Source organism: Rutidosis leptorrhynchoides, chromosome 6 (assembly GCF_046630445.1).
Source record: "Rutidosis leptorrhynchoides isolate AG116_Rl617_1_P2 chromosome 6, CSIRO_AGI_Rlap_v1, whole genome shotgun sequence".
Classification (NCBI taxonomy): Eukaryota; Viridiplantae; Streptophyta; class Magnoliopsida; order Asterales; family Asteraceae; genus Rutidosis; species Rutidosis leptorrhynchoides.
In genome coordinates, this window is record NC_092338.1 from 68,956,261 (window position 1) to 68,978,790 (window position 22,530).

A 22,530-nucleotide genomic window follows, 5' to 3' on the forward strand; every position below is an offset into this window, starting at 1 on the left:
ATTGATGTTGCGGTTATTGGGATAGTTATTGCGATTGTGGTTGTGATTGTTGTTGTTGTATTGGTGACTCTTGTCATTGGTTTCTTCCCACTTTCTCTTGACTTGTTTCATGTTAGCCTCTTCGGTCACCTGCTCTTTAATCCTTCCTTCGATCTGGTTCACTAATTTGTGAGCCATTCGACTTGCCTTTTGTATGGAGGCGAGCTCGTGTGAACTCACATCTTCTTGAATTCTTTCCGGTAACCCTTTTACAAATGCGTCGATCTTCTCTTCTTCGTCTTTGAACGTTCTGGGACACAATAGGCACAATTATGTGAATCGTCGTTCATACGTGGTGATATCGAAACCTTGCGTTCTTAATCCTCTAAGCTCTACCTTGAGCTTATTAACCACGTTTCTGGGACGATACTGCTCGTTCATCAATTGCTTGAATGCTGACCATGGTAGTGCGTAAGCAGCATCTTGTCCTACCTGCTCGAGATAGGTATTCCACCATGTTAACGCCGCACCTGTGAAGGTATGCGTATCGTACTTAACTTTGTCCTCTTCAGTACACTTACTTATGGCAAACACCGATTCGACCTTCTCGGTCCACCGTTTCAATCCAATTGGTCCTTCGGTTCCATCAAATTCCAAAGGTTTGCAGGCAGTGAATTCTTTATGGGAGCATCCTACACCATTTCTTGTGAAATTAGTTCCACTGCTGGATCCAGAGTTATTGTTATTTTGCATCGCAGCCTGTACTGCGGCTATGTTTGCTGCAAGGAAAACACGGAAGTCTTCCTCACTCATGTTCAAGTTCTGACGAGTCGCCGGTGCCATTTCCTTCAAAAATACACAAAAGAATTGAGTTAATCATACAGAATATTAAGAGTAGTCAATAGTATTTCGTAGCATAATATGAACTCATTTATAAAAGCTTTTTCTTCATATTAGCGTTTTATAAGTTTAAATTCGGGTACTACCTACCCGTTAAGTTCATACTTAGTAGCTGATAATGCTAAAAACAAACATATATTTCATAGCATTATCCTTCAAGAAAGACAAGCTATTAGTTGCAATTGTTCTATTTACAAGTGATATTCGTTTAAATAATAAAAGGTGAAGACAAAAGACAGATTCGACGAATTGAAGACGCAAATGACCAAAAAGCTAAAAAGCTAAAAAGTACAATCCAAGTGGTTCAAATTATTGATGATAAACGTCTAAAAATTACAAGAGTACGAGCCGTGAAACACAAAGTACAAGATATTAAATTGTACGAAAAGGCGTTCGAAAATCCGGAACCGAGACATGAATCAACTTTCAGCGCGCGACGCAACGGACCAAAAATTACAAATCAACTATGCACAAGAATATAATATTATATATAATTAATTATATATATATAGTATATATTATTTTAATCAAAGCAGCCCACGTTGAATTCATTTGGTGAGCTGGATTCCAGACCTCCGCACTCGCGGAGCTTTTATGAAGAAAACATCCGCACTCGCGGAGCTCTACAGTGAAATGTGGGGTTATAAAAGGTCGCGCATTCTGATCGATTTTATTGACTCTTTTTCAATCTCTCTCACGATATATATATATATATATATATATATATATATATATATATATATATAATTTTAATTTTAATTTAAGTTTAAATAATAATAAGGTTATAGTGGCGAATGTTGTAAGTGTGTAAGTCGAAATTCTGTCCGTGTAACGCTACGCTATTATTAATCATTGTAAGTTATGTTCAACCTTTTTAAATTAATGTCTCGTAGCTAAGTTATTATTATGCTTATTTAAATCAAAGTAATCATGATGTTGGGCTAAATATTAAAGACGGGGTAATTGGGTTTTGTACCATAATTGGGATTTGGACAAAAGACCGACACTTGTGGAAATTGGACTATGGGCTATTAATGGGCTTTATATTTGTTTAATTGAATGATAGTTCGTTAATTTAATATAAAGATTTACAATTGGACGTACCTATAAATAACCACATACACTCGATCGGACACGATGGGCGGGATATTTATAAGTACTAATAATCATTCATTTAACCGGACACGGGAATGGATTAATAGTCAATGGACTCATTAAAACAAGGGTGGATTACATGCAAGGACACTTGGTGTAATTGATAATAAAGTATTAAAACCTTATTACAGTTTAAGTCCCCAACTAGTTGGAATATTTGACTTCAGATATAAGGATAATTTGACGAGGACACTCGCACTTTATAATTATGACTGATGGACTGTTATGGACAAAAACCAGATGGACATATCGATTAATACAGGACAAAGGACAATTAACCCATGGTTAGAAATTAAAATCAACACGTCGAACATCATGATTACGGAAGTTTAAATAAGCATAATTCCTTTATTTCATATTTCATCACACTTTTATTTACTGTCATTTTATTTATTGCACTTTTTAATTATCGTACTTTTAATTATCGCAATTTTATTTATCGTCATTTTATTTATCGCACTTTAAATTACCGCACTTTAATTATTGTCAATTACTTTACGCTTTAAATTAAGTTATTTTTATTTTTAATATTTTACATTAGGTTTTAACTGCGACTAAAGTTTTAAAATTGACAAACCGGTCATTAAACGGTAAAACCCCCTTTTATAATAATAAAACTACTTATATATATATTTATATACAAATATAGTTTTAAAAATATAGCGTTAAACTTGGCTAGTTCCCTGTAGACGAACCGGACTTACTAAAAACTACACCACTGTAGGATTAGGTACACTGCATATAAGTGTTGTAGCAAGGTTTAGGTATATCCACTCTATAAATAAATAAATAACTTGTGTAAAATTGTATCGTATTTAATAATATTTCGCAATAAAAATATAACTATTTCGTATACACCTCTACGCACATCAAGTATTTTTGGCGCCGCTGCCGGGGAATAAACAACGCCGAAAGCGAAACGCTATATATAAAAAAAGATTTTTAATTTACTTTTGTAAAAATACATTTTAAATATTAAAAATAAAAATTTAAAACATAATAAAAAAAAGAGTAAAACGAAAATATATATTTTATAAAGTATAAAAGTATTTTTTTTAGATTTTAAAAATATAAGTGTATTTTAATTACTTATTTTAAATTTTGTAAAAAAAATCAAAGTAAAAAAGTAAAAAAAAAAAAAAACAACCGAACCTGCACAAATTCGACCTGCAGCTCAGCTGAATCTGAATCATCCGCACTCGCGGAGCTTTTTTCCAGCTGGTATTCGCACTCACGGAGATATCTGACAGGTCAAACATTGGACAGCATTAATTACGAAATTAGGGTTAAAATTAATTATTATTAATTAAAATTAGGGTTTTAATTTAATATAATTAGTATAAGTTTAGTTTTAATTAATTTTAAGCTTTAATTAGTTTTATTAATATATAAAACTAATATTTTTATAAAATACTTAATATAAAAATAATATTTTTATAAAAATTGTATTTTTACAATTTTTAAAATTTCGTACCTTTTTAATCGTTTATTCGTAATATTTATATTTTTTTCGTTCGTAATTAGTTCATAACTTAGTATTTTGCCGTAGTTATTTATATTTCTAGAGTTTTAGGATTTGCCGTAAAATCCCTTAAGTACTTTTTCTTTAGACTAAGATTTAGTTGCTTTAGAATTTTACGACGTTGTTTATCGCTTTAGTTTTTAATATATTTTAGTACCTTTTTAAGTTATTGCCGTTTTAGATATAGAATATCTCTAAGCTTTAATACCTTTAGATGCAAGTTTTAATATTTAGTTTTTAGATTTTTAAGTTTCGACGCGCTATTTTCGCTTATTTTCTTATTTTTCGACCTTTTATTTTTCGACATTTTTCGACGCGCTCTTTTTCTTTCTTATTTCTCGACGCTCTAGTTTTTTAGGACATAGAATTTTCTATTTCTTCTCTAAAATTTCTTTAAACTTCGAAAAAAAAAAAAATAAGTGCTTAAATTGATAGGCATCCAAAATTTTCTGGTTCGTAGTAATAGTTGGATTTGTTAGTGGCGAGTTGTGGGCTTCCGATTTAAAGGATCCTGGCTACCTGCTGCATCTATTGGCTATTCGAAACGTGGTTAAAATCAGAAAAGTCTATTAATTTGATAACTTATATAATTTTTATTTTTATAACTAATAGGATATTCAGTGAATGCACCGAGCGAAACGTTCACCACCTTTCATACGTTCACCACCTGTAACTCGATTAAGACATCTAGCCAATATTGTCGCCATTGATTTTTCTTTAGAATCGTCATCCGGTCGACCAAGTACTCCAATTCAAATTTCTGATAATCCATTTTTTGAACCCGACCTCACAATTGAGAATCCGGAGGATATTCAGGGACAATTCAGAGATCCTGAACCACTAATCATTCCTCCTGAACCACAAATCACTCATTCAGAGATTGTCGAGGAAGAAACCATTAAGTCAGAATCCTCTAGTGATTCAGATTCAACAAATTCAATCATGGAAAATCTGGAATCTCTAAGTATGGAAGACCGAATGAGAGCTAAACGCACTGACCAAGGTCACGCAATTACTCAACCAGGTATTAATGCGCCAGATTATAAAATCAAAGGACAAATCCTACACATGGTAACTAATCAATGCCAATTTAGTGGTGCGCCGAAGGAAGATCCAAACGAACATCTTCGAACCTTTAATAGGATTTGTACTCTATTTAAAATCAGAGAAGTTGAGGATGAACAGATCTATCTCATGTTATTTCCCTGGACTTTAAAGGGAGAAGCCAAAGATTGGTTAGAATCGTTACCTGAAGGGGCGATTAATACATGGGATGTTTTAGTTGAAAAATTTCTAAAACAATTCTTTCCGGCATCTAAAGCCGTGAGACTTCAAGGAGAAATTGTTACATTTACACAAAAGCCAAATGAAACTCTATATGAAGCATGGACAAGATTTGGAAAGTTGTTGAGAGGATGTCCGCAACATGGTTTAGACACTTATCAAATAGTACAAATATTCTACCAAGGATGCGACATCACTACAAGAAAAGACATCGATATAGCAGCTGGTGGTTCCATTATGAAGAAAACCGCAACTGATGCTTACAAAATAATTGATAACACTGCTTTCCACTCACATGAGTGGCACCAAGAAAAAGATATCGTTAGATCATCTAAAGCGGCTAGAGCCGATTCTAGCCATGACTTAGATTCCATTTCCGAAAAGATAGATGTTGTCGAGAGACGAATGGAAAAGATGACTAAAGATATTCACTCAATACTAATTAGTTGTAAGCAGTGTGGAGGACCACATTTGACAAAAGATTTTCTCAGTATTGAACAAACAATGGAACAAAGAGAGAATGTTTCATACATGAACCAAAGGCCTGGAAATAATTATCAGAATAATTATCAACCGCCAAGACCAATCTACAATCAAAACCAGAATTATAACCGAAATGTTCCATACAACAATCAACAAGGTCCTAGTAATCAACAAGTATATAACAATACTTACAATCAGCAAAGACCTATTTTTCAAAACAAACCACCACAAACCGATGATAAAAAGCCAAATTTAGAAGATATGATGTCGAAGCTAGTTGAATCTCAAACTCAATTTTCACATCTCAGAAACAAACCAATGAACAAAATGCTCAAGCATTTAGAAATCAACAAGCTTCAATCCAAAATTTGGAACAAGAAGTAAGCAACCTAGCAAGGTTGATAGGTGAAAGAAAACCGGGAAGTGTACCTAGTGATACAAATGCTAACCCCCGGAATGAAACAGCTAAAGCCATTACCACGAGAAATGGTATTACACTTAAACCACCTGAAATGCCTGTAATTTCTGATGACGCTATTCCTACTCCACAAGAACCACAATCTGAACAAGAGAAAGAAACAGAACCGGTAGTTGAAAAGGTTAATGAAGATAACACAGTTAAGGCTAAACCTTATGTTAAACCATACCAACCACCACTTCCTTACCCGAGTAAAATGAGAAAAGAAAGACTTGAAGCCGAGCAATCCAAATTCTTGGATATGTTTAAACAAATAAATGTAAATCTTCCTTTCATTGATGTGATTTTAGGAATGCCTAGATATGCTAAATTCTTGAAAGATCTAATCACAAATAGAAAGAAAATGGAAGAACTCTCGGCTGTTACTATGAATGCTAATTGTTCTGCAGTACTGTTGAATAAGATACCAGAAAAATTATCAGATCCAGGAAGTTTCACAATTCCATGTTTTCTGGGTAGTCTTAGTTCAATAGAAGCATTGGCAGATTTAGGTGCTAGTATAAATCTAATGTCGTATTCACTATACGCTAAACAAGACCTTGGAGAATTAAAACCAACAAGAATAAGTATACAACTAGCCGATCGATCAGTAAAATATCCTAGAGGGATAATGGAGAACATGCTAGTTAAAGTTGGTACTTTAGTATTTCCAGTAGATTTTGTTATTCTGGACATGGAAGAAGATTCTCGAGTTCCTCTCATATTAGGAAGACCATTCTTAAATACGGCTAAAGCAATAATAGACGTGTTCGGTAAGAAACTAACCTTAAGTATAGAGGACGAGAGTGTTACCTATTCTGTTGATAGAGCCATGCAACAACCGCAATCTGCAGATGATACATGTTATTATATTCAATCTATAGATTCACATGCAGAATTATTAGAAGAATTTCCAGAATTACAAGGAACAGGAGAATGTTCTTTAGGAGAAGGAACTGAACCAATTGATGAAGCTGAAATGTTAGCTGCACTCATGGCTAATGGATATGAACCAACAATAGAAGAAATTCAAATGCTAAAAGAGGAACACAGATATCGATATAAATCATCGATAGAAGAACCACCGACATTAGAGTTAAAGCCACTTCCAAACCATTTGGAATATGCTTATTTACATGGTGAATCTGAATTACCTGTAATAATATCGTCTTCTCTTACTGAAAATGAAAAATATCAACTCATTTCTGTGCTAAAAGCTCATAAACCAGCTACTGCATGGAAAATTCATGATATTAAAGGAATAAGTCCTTCGTATTGCGCATATAAAATCCTTATGGAAGAAGGTCATAAAACGTATGTGCAACGCCAACGAAGACTAAATTCTAATATGCAAGATGTTGTTAAGAAAGAAATTATTAAACTACTTGATGCATGTTTAATTTATCCAATCTCTGATAGTCCATGGGTAAGCCCAGTTCAATGCGTACTTAAGAAAGGTGGCATGACTGTCATCACAAATGAGAAAAATGAGCTTATTCCTACTAGGACTGTAACAGGATGGCGTGTTTGTATTGATTATAGAAAATTAAATGACGCCACCAGAAAAGATCACTTACCTTTCATTGATCAAATGTTGGAAAGATTGGCCGGAAATAGTTACTATTGTTTTCTTGATGGTTTCTCCGGATATTTTCAAATTTCAATAGCACCCGAGGACCAAGAGAAAACCACATTCACGTGCCCTTATGGTACTTTTGCTTACAAACGCATGCCATTTGGACTTTGCAACGCCCCTGCAACCTTTCAAAGGTGCATGATGGCGATTTTTCACGACATGATAGAAGAATGCATGGAAGTTTTCATGGATGACTTTTCAGTCTTCGGTGATACATTTGAATCATGTCTAGTTAATCTTGAACGAATGCTTATTAGATGCGAGCAATCAAATCTAATACTTAATTGGGAGAAATGCCATTTCATGGTTAGAGAAGACATCGTTCTTGGTCATAAAATTTCAAAGGAAGGAATTGAAGTGGATAGAGCTAAAGTAGATGTAATTGCTAAACTTTTGCATCCCACCAATATTAGAGGAGTTAGGAGTTCTCTAGGGCATGCCGGTTTTTACCGATATTTCATAAAAGATTTTTCTAAAATTGCCACTCCTATGAATAAACTCCTAGAAAAGGATGCTCCATTCATCTTTTCAGATGAATGCATCAAATCTTTTAATATTCTTAAAGAAAAACTCACTAATGCACCGATCATGATAACTTCAAATGGGAAACTTATGTGCGATGCAAGTGATTTTGCAATGGGAGCCGTTTTGAGACAAAGGATTGAAAAATGATTTCAACCTATTTATTATGCTAGTAAGATGTTACAAGGAGCACAAACGAATTACACAACTACTGAAAAAGAACTCATTACCATTGTCTTTGCTTTTGACAAATTTTGTTCATATCTAGTTCTAGCTAAAACGGTGGTCTATACTGACCATTCTGCTCTTAAATACCTATTTTCAAAATAAGATGCTAAACCACGATTAATCCGTTGGATCTTACTCTTACAAGAGTTCGATATTGAAATCCGAGAAAAAAAGGGAGCAGAAAATCTTGCCGCTGATCATCTTTCTCATCTTGAAAATCCTGAATTAGAAGTTCTAAATGAATCGGCTATACAAGATAACTTTCCTGATGAATATCTTTTGAAGATCGATTATAATGAAATTCCATGGTTTGCAGACTATGCAAACTACTTAGTATGTGGATTCCTTGAAAAAGGATTATCGTACCAAAAACGAAAGAAATTCTTTAGTGATATAAAACACTATTTCTGGGAAGATCCACATCTGTTTAAAAGTTGTCCCGATGGAATAATACGCCGATGTGTATTCGGAGATGAAGCTAGTAAAATTTTAAACCATTGTCACACAGGACCAACAGGAGGGCATTATGGGCCTCAACTAACAGCAAGAAAAGTTTACGATGCTGGATTCTATTGGCCTACAATTTTCAAAGACGCACACCTTCTTTGCAAATCCTGTGATGCTTGTCAAAGGGCCAGAAAAATAAGTCAACGTGATGAAATGCCACAAAATGTCATTCAAGTATGTGAAGTATTTGACATTTGGGGTATTGACTTTATGGGTCCATTTCCAAAATCTCATAATAATCTCTACATTCTCGTAGCCATTGATTATGTATCTAAATGGGCGGAAGAACAAGCTCTCCCAACTAACGATGCACGAGTTGTAGTCAACTTTTTAAAACGTCTTTTTGAAAGGTTTGGAACACCGAAAGCTTTAATAAGTGATCGGGGAACTCATTTCTGTAATAACCAACTTGAGAAAGTTCTCAAAAGATATGGAGTAACTCATAAAATCTCAACCGCTTATCATCCACAAACAAGTGGACAAGTTGAAAATACCAACCGAGCATTAAAACGTATTCTAGAAAAAATTGTAGGATCAAATCCGAAGGAATGGTCCATGAAATTGGAGGATGCACTCTGGGCTTTTAGAACAGCCTACAAAACTCCAATTGGAACCACACCTTTTAAACTCGTTTACGGAAAAGCATGTCACCTTCCAGTAGAAATTGAGCACAAAGCATTTTGGGCTTTGAAGACATGTAATCTTGATTTACATGAAGCCAGACGTGTACGGTTAAGTCAATTAAACGAATTACAAGAATTAAGACAGGAAGCATATGAAAATTCGTTAATCTATAAGGAAAGAACGAATAAATGGCATGATAAAAGAATCAGAAGTTCAAAAGAATTTAAAGAAGGAGACAGAGTTCTTTTCAATTCACGATTTAAGCTATTTCCTGGAAAATTGAAATCAAGATGGTCTGGACCATTCATAGTCAAAAGAGTTTTCCCGTACGGAACAGTAGAATTAATAAATTCAAATGGGATTGAATTTAAAGTTAATGGTCACAGAGTTAAACATTACATAGATAATCCAATGGAAGTTGAAGATGAAGTTAATCACAATTTCGATACCACAGCTAACTAAGTGTGGGAAGATTCGAATTTTTTAAGGGTAATATGTATTTCTGTTAGAGTTAGATATTCTGTTTTCGTGTAGTTCCCGAGAATGGAATCCGAATGGTCTTTCCCTAGCAGACCCTAAAGAACTAGTCTTCTCCCTCCATTCTGAATTTTTATTTTTTTAGGTTTTACGAGATGAAGAATTCCTTTGAACTAAACCATGGTCTAATGCTACATGCTATGATTACTAAACGTAATAATGACACCCTTCCGAGTGAATTGGTATCATTCATAAGAGCCAAAATGGACGGAGTAAGAAAAGAACTCAGGAAAGATCATCATAAGACACATTTTGGTAAAGGAAAATCAAAATCCGCAATAAAAAGAAGAGCACGACACCTTGAAAGTTGTCATAAATACGGAAAATGGTCACATGAAGGTAAATGTTCGAATAATCAAACATATTCAAATACCGAATTTGTTACTCTATGCTGAGAAGGACCGTTTATATGTTTAGAAGAAAAGATATTGAAGAATCGAGGTTACGCTTATGTAGTTATGGAAAACCAAATCACACGACTCTCCTATGAGTCGGCTAAAGCAGGTCTTTGAGAATTCTTTCTCACATGTAAGTATGTACAGTTTTTATTTTTATTTTTATTGCTTTTAAAATTTTAATAATAAACGATGAATCGTTCGCTATAAAGTATTAAATTGGTATTCAATAAAATTAGGTATGCGTAACCGAACTTATTGATATCATACAAAAATTTATTACATCACTGCGAAATTTACCGTTTATTCTTATGGTATAAATATCTTTAATCAATCGACTCAAAATATTTCAAAAATTCGTCAGGAGTAAAACTAGATTATGGAACCGAAATTACTTTACCGAAAAGATGGGCGTATATTTTTGATAATATTTGATTGATTAAAGTGGGATAAAAGACCAAAAAGATTTTTAATTTTAATTTTTACCTTGTTTATAAAATTAATATATAAATATTAAATTAATATTGTAAACTTTTTAAAATCAATATATTTAAGTTTGTAAATATTTGAAAAATTAATATTTTTAATATAAGTTTGTATGTATAAAAATATGAATGATATTTATATGAATTTTTAATTTTATACATTTAAGTTTGGGGTGAATTTAAAAACAAAAATTTACTTTATTTCATTGAGTTAAAAATTTGATTTCTAAAATTCGTCGTGAGTTGAAGACTAGGTCATTGAACCGAAATTGCTTTACCCGAGGGCGGGACGAGAAATTTTGTTATCATTATTTTTAATCTTATTGATTTAAAGTATGCCAAAAACATTATAAAAAAAACCCCAAAAATCTTTGCTTTTAAAACAATCGCTTTAAAAACGACAAATTTTAAATTTTGTCGAGGGACGGACTAGGTAAACATACCGAAACTACCTAAAGTAAAAGGAAACAAAATTAAAAAAAAAAAATTATTCAATTAAATTGCTTTAATAAATAAAGGTTTTATAAAAAAATATATATATATAATAAAAATATTATGTATGTTTGTAGTTTATCTAATGTATAAAATAGGGTAAAACAGCGCACTTTCAAAGACTGGCATTAAGTTCAGCAAAAGCTACTAATTTTGACGACAAAACGAAAAACAAATGTGATGTAACAAACAAGACGGAATGAACAAATGATGTGCACCATTTATCATTCAACAAACAAACGCCAATATGTTTGGAAACTTTGGTAAAATTTAATCATTTTTCTACGCTAATCACCCTCAATAATTTAAATTGTTACTGATTTCTTGCAAATGAGGGCATTGCAAGATCTTAAGTGTGGGAAGGGGTTAAATTCTTTCGAATTTTTAAAATTTTTAACTTAAAGACCTGGTTACCATTAAAAATACTAGTAACGCAGTAGTTGTATTAGAATCTAATGCTCTCTGATAATAAAGAACAGCCCTAGTCTTATATATTGACTACCCAATTCTAGTAAAATTTTTCAAAATTTTCAACTAAATGAACTCAAAATCATGTTTATACATATTTATGAACGATAAAACTAGGTGTTAACACCGAAATTATTGTTACCTCGGAAAGGACATAAATTGAGAAACAACCTAAAATGTTAGAATTCATTTAAAATGGAATAGAGGAAAATAAAAAGGCAAAGAAAGGAAAATAAAAGCCAAGTGTGGGAAAAATTTACCAAGTTATTTAGAACATATATAACATATTTTTGTACAAATAATTGAAGATACTTTTGTTTTGGACAATTTTATCAGTTTTACCCAATTTCTTATAATATATTTGAAAGAAATGTGCCACTTGATTTAAAAGGAAGTAAAGTCTTTCGAGAGAAAAATACACGCGCTTCTTGATTTAGGTCAGGAAGTTGTCATCCAGACCAGTTGTAGAGTCTACGAAAAACCTTGAAAAGTTTTCTCAAAAATCAGCTGGAAATCCACGGACCTCAGTATCAAACAGGGTCGCAAAGTGGTCAGACTTATCCTAACCATGAGAGGATCTGTCTCGTACAATGGGGGGGCACCGTGCAAATTAGCTTATAAGACTAATGAATCAGATTCCCAGAAAGGATAATCTCCTTAAAGATCAAAAATCAGCTTTTAAGCCTGACAATACTCAATCCTTGAGATTGACTTTAAAGATTGAGAATTACAAAATCAAGAAATTCGATGATATCTAAACTCGAGCTTGAACGAGAAAATAGTTTGATCAAAATTACAAACCGATTTGTTTTCTGAAAATCCTATTTTCAATGCGTTCATTACCATTGAACGTAAAATCCTAGGAATTCACCTGGAATTCATTAAGTCACCTGAACCAAATCGGGTGTCAACCATAAGAACGGTGGTTGCATAGCATGGTCAAAGACAGGACCTTGTGCCAGACCGAAAAAACTATAGGGTGATCTTTACTATTGCTCCTACAAAGGATAGTAATTGCATCCGACACGTTATAGACCATAATCAAAAGCATGTCACGGGACATTGCCTTAACAGTTGCTTGTTCAACGCTTTCCTTTACAACCGGACGGTAGTTTACTGAAAGGTAATATACGGAGCAAGTATACTGGACGTGTTGCTTTCCCAATACAAGGTTAGCAAGTGGGTGACACAAAACCATAAGTTTTGAGCTAAAATTTTCAATTCTGAAACCCACAAAACCCACAAAAACAATTTGCAAACACCGGTGAAGGGTTATTCCGGAAAACTTATCTAGGGTAAAAGCTAGATTGAATTTTCAAAAAGATCAAATGTTTTCATAAAGATCCAATTTTCTTAAAGGATCTAAATTTTTATAGTCATGTGGGACTGTAAACCACATTGTTACTACCATTGTTCATACCTCCGTATTAAAATCACTGATGTACAAAGTGTGAAGAATAAAGAAGTGATTCTAGTAAAGTTATAGTCAAGTTCTATATTGCTTGAGGACAAGCAAAGCTCAAGTGTGAGAATATTTGATAATGCTAAAAACGTACATATATTTCATAGCATTATCCCTCAAGAAAGACAAGCTTTTAGTTGCAATTGTTCTATTTACAAGTGATATTCGTTTAAATAATAAAAGGTGAAGACAAAAGACAGATTCGACGAATTGAAGACGCAAATGACCAAAAAGCTAAAAAGTACAAAGTACAATCCAAGTGGTTCAAATTATTGATGAGAAACGTCTAAAAATTACAAGAGTACAAGCCATGAAACACAAAGTACAAGACATTAAATTGTACGAAAAGGCGTTCGAAAATCCGGAACCGAGACATGAATCAACTTTCAGCGCGCGATGCAACGGATCAAAAATTACAAATCAACTATGCACAAGAATATAATATTATATATAATTAATTAAATATATATATATATATTATATATTATTTTAATCAAAGCAGCCCACGTTGAATTCATTTGGTGAGCTGGATTCCAGACCTCCGCACTCGCGGAGCTTTTATGAAGAGAACATCCGCACTCGTGGAGCTCTACAGTGAAATGTGGGGTTATAAAAGGTCGCGCATTCTGATCGATTTTATTGACTCTTTTTCAATCTCTCTCACGATATATATATATATATATATATAAAATTTATAATTTTAATTTTAATTTAAGTTTAAATAATAATAAGGTTATAGTGGCGAATGTTGTAAGTGTGTAAGTCGAAATTCTGTTCGTGTAACGCTACGCTATTATTAATCATTGTAAGTTATGTTCAACCTTTTTAAATTAATGTCTCGTAGCTAAGTTATTATTATGCTTATTTAAATCAAAGTAATCATGATGTTGGGCTAAATATTAAAGACGGGGTAATTGGGTTTTGTACCATAATTGGGGTTTGGACAAAAGACTGGCACTTGTGGAAATTAGACTATGGGCTATTAATGGGCTTTATATTTGTTTAATTGAATAATAGTTCGTTAATTTAATATAAAGATTTACAATTGGACGTACCTATAAATAACCACATACACTCGATCGGACACGATGGGCGGGATATTTATAAGTACTAATAATCGTTCATTTAACCAGACACCGGAATGGATTAATAGTCAATGGACTCATTAAAACAAGGGTGGATTACATGCAAGGACACTTGGTGTAATTGATAATAAAGTATTAAAACCTTATTACAGTTTAAGTCCCCAATTAGTTGGAATATTTGACTTCGGATATAAGGATAATTTGACGAGGACACTCGCACTTTATAATTATGACTGATGGACTGTTATGGACAAAAACCAGATGGACATATAGAATAATCCAGGACAAAGGACAATTAACCCATGGTAATAAATTAAAATCAACATGTCGAACATCATGATTACGGAAGTTTAAATAAGCATAATTCCTTTATTTCATATTTCATCACACTTTTATTTACTGTCATTTTATTTATTGCACTTTTTAATTATCGTACTTTTAATTATCGCAATTTTATTTATCGTCATTTTATTTATCGCACTTTAAATTACCGCACTTTAATTATTGTCAATTACTTTACGCTTTAAATTAAGTTATTTTTATTTTTAATATTTTACATTAGATTTTAACTGCGACTAAAGTTTTAAAATCGACAAACCGATCATTAAACGGTAAAACTCCCTTTTATAATAATAAAACTACTTATATATATATATATATATATATATATATATATATATATTTATATATAAATATAGTTTTAAAAATATAGCGTTAAACTTGGCTAGTTCCCTGTGGACGAACCGGACTTACTAAAAACTACACTACTGTACGATTAGGTACACTGCCTATAAGTGTTGTAGCAAGGTTTAGGTATATCCACTCTATAAATAAATAAATAACTTGTGTAAAATTATATCATATTTAATAATATTTCGCAATAAAAATATAACTATTTCGTATACACCTCTACGCACATCAGTAGCTAATATACAATTCAACTACTACAATTCTATATGAAAAACTGATTATAATAATATAAAATATATAAATATTCTTCAAACTTACAAAATCGCTATATTACATATAACATGAAATATAATACACTTTAATACAGGACAGTTTTGAAGATAAATCTAGTTAATACGCAAGTTGTTCAGCAAAGGAAATAAAGACACGTAATTCATAAGTCCAGAAACAAGTCAAGCATTCTGGTTTTACTAAGACGACTTCCCATCCTTGATCTTGTGAAAAGTAACCGTTATGACCATTGACTAGGTAGCATGTTGTAATGTCGTCAAAAGGATGAGGGTTTCGTAATGTCCAACAGCCCTGTAATAATCTAAAAACCTTGTTTCTCACCCCAACTACTGAATCCGTCACTTGCGGGAAGGTTTTATTTAAAAGTTGTAATCCGATATTCTTTTTCTCACTTAGGTAAGAAGCGAATATCACTAACCCGTAAGTATAACATGCTTCTTTATGTTGCATGTTAGAAGCTCTTTCTAACTCACGAAATCCTATGTTGGGATATGTTGAGTCAAAATAGGTTCTTAACCCGTAGCGTAAAATTGCATTTGGGTTCCCCGCATTTAACGCTTTAAAGAAAACACGGCGTAACTTACGGTCTCCCCAATGTGATATACTCCACCTATCAAAGGAAAGCCTTTTATAAACTAAGGCATTTCTGGAAAGTCTTTCAAATGTTTGACAAGTTAATTTCGCCATAACTAAATGTGCTGATGAATTCTGACCGACTCTAGACAAGATTTCCTCAATAATATCCTCTGGTAGGTCTTCTAAAATATTCGGTTGTCTACCCTTAACGTCCATTTTGTTTTTATACTGTAAAATAGACAAGGATTAGATTCGTAAAAGACAATTAACAAACAATACAAGCAATTTTTACATAGAACATAAAAGGACAAGCACACTACAATACATATAATACACAACATGATTATAACCCTCTAATATGAATCATTTTTTTCTTCTTCTTCGGACTTGGTTCGTTTTCCTAATTTTCTAGGGATATATGGTGTTCCTCTAATACGAGCCGTTGTTTTCCACAATGGTTTAGAAAAACCTGGTGGTTTAGAGGTTCCCGAGTTATTGTTACAATTTAGGAAATACGGACGTTGCCGATACATATAAAGTTCATCAGGGTTGGAATCAGGTAGACTTCCCGGTTTTCTTTCACTTATTAACCTTGCTAGGTTGCTCACTTCTTGTTCCAAATTTTGAATAGAAGCTTGTTGATTTCTAAATGCTTGAGCATTTTGTTCATTGGTTTGTTTCTGAGATGTGAAAAACTGTGTTTGAGATTCAACTAGCTTCGTCATCATATCTTTTAAATTCGGCTTTTTATCATCAGTTTGTGGTGGTTTGTTTTGAAAATTAGGTCTTTGCTGATTGTAAGTATTATTGGATACTTGTTGATTGCTAGGACCTTGTTGGTTGTTGTATGGAACATTTCGATTATAATTATGGTTTTGATTGTAAATCGGCCTTAGCGGTTGATAATTATTCTGAAAATTATTTCTAGGCCTTTGGTTTAGATTTGAAACATTCTCCCTTTGTTCCATTGTTAGTTCAATACTGAGACAATCTTTTGTCAAATGTGGTCCTCCACACTGCTCACAACTAATTCGTATTGAGTGGATATCTTTAGTCATCTTTTCCATTCGTCTCTCGACAGCATCTATCTTTGCGGAAATGGAATCTAAGTCATGGCTAGAATCGGCTCTAGCTGCTTTAGATGATCTAACGATATCTTTTTCTTGGTGCCACTCATGTGAGTGGGAAGCAGTGTTATCAATAATTTTGTAAGCATCAGTTTCTGTTTTCTTCATAATAGAACCACCAGCTGCTATATCGATGTCTTTCCTTGTAGTGATGTCGCATCCTTGGTAGAATATTTGTACTATTTGACAAGTGTCTAAACCATGTTGCGGACATCCTCTCAATAACTTTCCAAATCTGGTCCATGCCTCATATAGAGTTTCATTTGGTTTCTGTGTGAACGTAACAATTTCTCCTTGAAGTCTTACGGCTTTAGATGCCGGAAAGAATTGTTTAAGAAATTTTTCAACTAAAACGTCCCATGTATCAATCGCCCCTTCAGGTAACGATTCTAACCAATCTTTGGCTTCTCCCTTTAAAGTCCAGGGAAATAACATGATATATATCTATTCATCCTCCACTTCTCTTATTTTAAATAGAGTGCAGATCCTATTAAAGGTACGAAGATGTTCATTTGGATCTTCCTTCGGTGCACCACTAAATTGGCATTGATTAGTCTCCATGTGTAGAATTTGTCCTTTGATTTCATAATCTGGCGCATTTATGTCAGGTTGAGTAATTGCGTGACCTTGGCCAGTGCGTTTAGCTCTCATTCGGTCTTCCATACTTAGAGGTTCTAGATTCTCCATGATTGAATTTGTTGAATCTGAATCACTAGAGGATTCTGCTTTAATGGTTCGTTCCTCAACAATCTCTGTTTGAATGATTGGTGGTTCCGGAGGAAAGATTAGTGGTTCAGGATCTCGAAATCGTCCCTGTTTATTCTCCTGATTCTCAATTGTGAGGTCGGGTTCAAAAAATAGATTATCGGAAATTTGAATTGGAGTACTTGGTCGACTGGATGACGATTCTAAAGAAAAATCAACGGCAACAATATTTGCTAGATGTCTTGATCGAGTTACAGGTGGTGAACGTACAAAAGGTGGTGAACGTTTTGCTCGGTGCATTCACTGAATATCCTATTAGTTATAAAAATAAGAAAAATTATATAAGTTATCAAATTAATAGACTTTTCTGATTTTGCCCACGTTTCGAATAGCCAAAAGATGCAGCAGAGGGGCAGGATTCGTTTGGTCTCAATATAATTGAGTACTGTTTGGCTCCAATAACCCGGTCCACGTACAAATCCAACTATTACTACGAACCAGAAAATTTTGATGTCTATCAATTTAACCACTTAAAATAAATTTTCGTAATTTAAAGAAATTTAGAGAAGAAGTAGAAAATTCTATGTCCTAAAAACTAGAATGTCGAGAAATAAGAAAGAAAAAGAGCGTGTCGAAAAATAAAAGATTGAAAAATAATAGGCGTCGAAAAATAAAAATAAGAAAGTAGCGCATCGAAACTTAAAAAGGAACTAAAAACTAAGAATTAAAAGTTGCGTCTAAAAATATTAAAGCTTAAAAGAAAAACTATATCCCAAATGGCAATAACTTAAAAAGGTACTAAAATATAAAAAGGCGTCGCAAAATTCTAAAGCACCTAAATCTTAGTCTAAAGAAAAAGCACTTAAGGGATTTTACGGCAAATCTTAAAAATCTAGAAGTAAAAATAACTATGGTAAAAACTATATCTTAAAACTAAATACGAGCGAAAAATACAAAAATTACGCTAAAACGATAAAAAGGGGTACAAAATATAAAAATATACTTAAAGTTGTAAAAAGTACAATTTTTATAAAAATATTATTTTTATATTATTTATTTTATAAAACTATTAATTTTGTAATTTATTAAAACTAATTAAACTAAATATATAAATTAATTAATAAAAACTTAAACTAAATATTAATATTAAAAAACAACCCTAATTAGGGTTTAGATAATAATAATAATATATACTCCGTAATTAATGCAGAATAGGGTTTCCTGTTGGCGTGTCAGACACACTCATGCGATCGCATGAGAAATTGCCTTCGGGCTCATGCGATCGCATGAGCCAGGGTTTTGGGCCAGGTTACGGGCTGCTACAGAACGGGCCTCGAGTTTTAAATATATATTTTTTTTTCAGTTTTCTGTTTTAAATTTTCTGTTTTATATAATTATAATATATTTATATAAATTAAATAAAACTTATTTTTTTTATAAAATAAAGATAAAGAAACTTTTATAGAACTTATATATTTAACAAACTCTTAAAAATATTTATATTTTTGTTTTTCTTTTTATATTTTTGAATATTTAAAACGTATTTTTACAAAAACTTATTTTTATAAAAGTAAACTAAAAATTAATAAAAATCTTTTTTTTTATATATAGCGTTGCGCTTCCGGCGTTTAAGCAGAAAAGCCTCCCCGGCAGCGGCGCTAAAAATACTTGATGTTATGCGAGGTGTATATGAAATAGCTTATATTTTACTAGGAAAAACTATTAAATATGATACAATTTTACACAAGATATTTATTTATTTATAGAATGGATATACCTAAACCTTGCTACAACACTTATAGGCAGTGTACCTAATCGTACAGTAGTGTAGTTTTTAGTAAGTCCGGTTCGTTCCACAGGGAATTCTTTTAAACAAAGCCTAACGCTATATTAGTTTTAATTTATAAAAATACAAATATATATATAAGTAATATTATTATTATAAAGGGGGGTTTTTACTGTTTAATGACCGGTTTGTCAATTTTTTAAAACTTTAGTCGCAGTTAAAACCTAATGTAAAATATTAGATAAATAAAAGACTTAATTTAAAGCGTAAAGTAAATAACGATAATGAAATTGCGATAAATAAAAGTGTGATAAAATAAACTTGCGATAATTAAAAAGTATGATAATTAAAAGTGCAATTAAATACAATGACTATAAATAAAAGTACGATAATTAGAAGTGCAATTAAATATGAAAATAAAGGAATTATACTTATTTAAACTTCCGTAATCATGATGTTTGACGTGTTGATTTTAGTTTATTCCCATGGGTTAATTGTCCTTTGTCCTGGATTATTTAATATGTCCGTCTAGTTTTTGTCCATAACAGTCCATCAGTCATAAATATAAAGTGCGAGTGTCCTCGTCAAATTATCCTTATACCCGAAGTCAAATATTCCAACTAATTGGGGACTTAAACTGTAACAAGGTCTTAATACTTTGTTTAATAATTACACCAGGATATCGACTGCGTGTAACCCAAGGTTTTAATACTTTGTTATCAATTATGCCAAGTGTCCTTGTACATAATTTCACCCATGTTTTAATAATTCCATAGACTATTAATCCATTTCCGTGTCCGGTTAAATGAACGATTATTCGTACATATAAATATCCCGCCCATCGTGTCCGATCGAGTGTATATGGTTATTTATAGGTACATCCAATTGTAAATCTTTATATTAAAATTAACAAACTATCATTTAGTTAAATAAATATAAAGCCCATTAATAGCCCATAGTCTAATTTCTACAAGTGTCGTTCTTTTGTCCAAACCCCAATTATGGTACAAAGCCCAATTACCCAAATTTAAATATTTAGCCCAACATCATGATTACTTCGTTTTAAATAAGCATAATAATAACTTAGCTACGAGACATCAATGTAAAAAGGTTGAACATAACTTACAATGATTAAAAATAGCGTAGCGTTACACGGACAGAATTTCGACTTACACCCTTACAACATTCGCTAACATACCCTTATTATTAGAAATTAAAATTAAAATTAAAATTAAAATTAAAATATAATATATATATATATATATATATATATATATATATATATATATATATATATATATATATATATATATATATATATATATATATATATCGTATGATAGAGAGAAAGAAAAAGATGTGTTTGATGTTCACCAAACTGCGAATTTTTATAGGCATGTGGACTGGAAAAGGGGCTCATGCGATCGCATGAGTTTTGCTCCTCCAGGCCATGCGATCGCATGGCCAGCTGGGGAGGTTCACATGTTGTTGTTTTCTTCTGCCGACGGTTTTTATAATATAATATAATATATATATATTAATTTTAAGAATTAATTATATATTATATTATATTCATGTGCATAGTTGACTTGTAATTTTTAGTTCGTTGCGTCGAGCGTTGAGAGTTGACTCTGATCCCGGTTCCGGATTTTCGAACGTCCTTGCGTACAATTTAATATCTTGTATTTTGCGTTTCAAATCTTGTACTCTTGTAATTTTGAGGCGTTTCACATCAATAATTGGAACCTCTTTGATTGTACTTTGTACTTTTGAGCTTTTTGGTCATTTGCGTCTTCAATTCGTCGAATCTGTCTTTTGTCTTCACCTTTTATTATTTAAACGAATATCACTTGTAAATAGAACTGTTGCAACTAAAAGCTTGTCTTTCTTGAGGGATAATGCTATGAAATATATGTTCGTTTTTAGCATTATCAGTTACCAAGTAAAAGGGGCATATACGGCTTCGATCGTTCAACCATAGAAAGTAGTTTCATGTACTTGTGTCTATTTTGTAAATCATTTATAAAACTGCATGTATTCTCATCCCAAAATATTAGATTTTAAAAGTGGGACTATAACTCACTTTCACATATTTTTACTTCGTCGGGAAGTAAAACTTGGCCACTGGTAGATTCACGAACCTATAACAAATATGTACATATATATCAAAGTATGTTTAAAATATATTTACAACATTTTTAATACGTTTTAATGTTTTAAGTTTATTAAGTCAGTTGTCCTCGTTAGTAACCTACAACTAGTTGTTCATAGTTAGATGTACAGAAATAAATTGATATATATTATCTTGACCCAATTCATGACCCAATGTATACACGTCTCAGGCTAGATCACAACTCAAAGTATATATATTTTTGGAATCAACCTCAACCCTGTATAGCTAACTCCAACATTACTGCATATAGAGTGTCTATTGTTGTTCCAAATAATATATATAGATGGGTCGATATGATATGTCAAAACATTTGCATACGTGTCTATGGTATCCCAAGATTACATAATATATTAGAATACATGTATAATACAATATAAGTTAGCTAGGATATGATTTGTATAGAATTGTTACAATATTTCCCATAGCTACTACAATCAAAAAAATATCCAATCTTGTTTTACCCATAACTTCTTCGTTTTAGATCCGTTTTGAGTGAATCAAATTGCTATGGTTTCATATTGAAGTCTATTTTATGAATCTAAACATAAAAATTACAGGTTTATAGTCAGAAATATAAGTTACAAGTCGTTTTTGTAAGAGGTAGTCATTTCAGTCGATAGAACGACGTCTTGATGACCATTTTGAAAAACATACTTCCACTTTAAGTTTAACCATAATTTTTGGATATAGTTTCATGTTCATAAGAAAAATCATTTTCTCAGAAGAACAACTTTTAAATCAAAGTTTATCATAGTTTTTAATTATCAAACCCAAAATAGCCCGCGGTGTTACTACGACGGCGTATATCCGGTTTTACGGTGTCACACGAAGGAAAATGCTCGACGGCGACCCTGTTTGATGCTGAGGTCCGTGGATTTCCTGCTGATTTTAGAGATGACTTTTCTATATTTTTCGTCAACCTACAGCTGGTCTGGACGACAACTTCATGACCTAAATCAAG

General features: G+C 32.4%; 1 non-coding gene across 1 annotated transcript; it reads right to left on the reverse strand.

The window, feature by feature from the left end:
• Positions 1-4,882: 4,882 nt before the first annotated feature.
• LOC139856712 (small nucleolar RNA R71) lies at positions 4,883-4,989 on the reverse strand. Its single transcript, XR_011762174.1, has one exon. It is a non-coding gene; the product is annotated as a small nucleolar RNA R71 (small nucleolar RNA).
• Between the last annotated feature and the right edge of the window lie 17,541 nt (positions 4,990-22,530).